The sequence below is a fragment of the Zonotrichia albicollis genome, chromosome Z (assembly GCF_047830755.1).
Source record: "Zonotrichia albicollis isolate bZonAlb1 chromosome Z, bZonAlb1.hap1, whole genome shotgun sequence".
Classification (NCBI taxonomy): Eukaryota; Metazoa; Chordata; class Aves; order Passeriformes; family Passerellidae; genus Zonotrichia; species Zonotrichia albicollis.
In genome coordinates, this window is record NC_133860.1 from 49,729,031 (window position 1) to 49,729,864 (window position 834).

An 834-nucleotide genomic window follows, 5' to 3' on the forward strand; every position below is an offset into this window, starting at 1 on the left:
AAGTCTTCATACTGAGAATCTACGCTCGTATTATTCAGTGCAAGAGGACAGTGAAATCACACAGTGTTCCTACTGTAACAACAAAGACAATCAACAGAAAAGTGATGGTTCCTCTTGTCTGTCACCAGCAAAGATCTTCTGCTGGCAGCAGTCCAGGCCTAGGTAAGAAGCACTGTCATATTTCCAAGCAATTCAGGCTGATTATTTTATTAGCATGAGAAACCAGGAGAGATGAAAACCAAAGAGGCTTCATGGCTCAGTCCAGACAATAAGTAGTGTTGTATTGCACTAGAAGTAGCTGTAAGGAGTAAAAATTCCACGACCACTGTGAGACTGCATTTTTCACACTATCCATAATAATTTAAATTTTAAAAAATCCCACTTGGCACCAGGATTTCTGAACTAATACTTACTTATGCTAAGTAGTCTTTTAGAAAAAGATTCTTGTAAAAGTTACAAGTTTCTGTTTGTTTTCTCATCTTAGTCTTAGACATCACTAATGGATTACATTTGGTATGCAATCTGTAATTGCATTTCCTCAAAAGAGACTCCATCCCCTGCCGTGACTCGGATTTGAACCGAGGTTGCTGCGACCACAACGCAGAGTACTAACCACTATACGATCACGGCAAGCCATCAGAAAGCTCATATTAAAATGAAGAACTTTTTTTCCCTGCTGCTCTTTAAAATGTTGTATAAATGGTGCCACCTGCAGTTTACAATGAGTGTTAGCAGCAGCTTGGTCTAAACATTCCTAAAAGTAATTATCCTCTCGAAATTGCTTCCAGGCTTATTTTACCTTGCTTGTAATCATCCATGTTTATCAGAATTGCC

At 38.7% G+C, this 834-nt stretch overlaps 1 non-coding gene across 1 annotated transcript; it reads right to left on the minus strand.

The window, feature by feature from the left end:
- Nucleotides 1–558: 558 nt before the first annotated feature.
- Nucleotides 559–630, minus strand: TRNAH-GUG (transfer RNA histidin (anticodon GUG)). The gene has a single exon. It is a non-coding gene; the product is annotated as a tRNA-His (tRNA).
- Nucleotides 631–834: the final 204 nt, after the last annotated feature.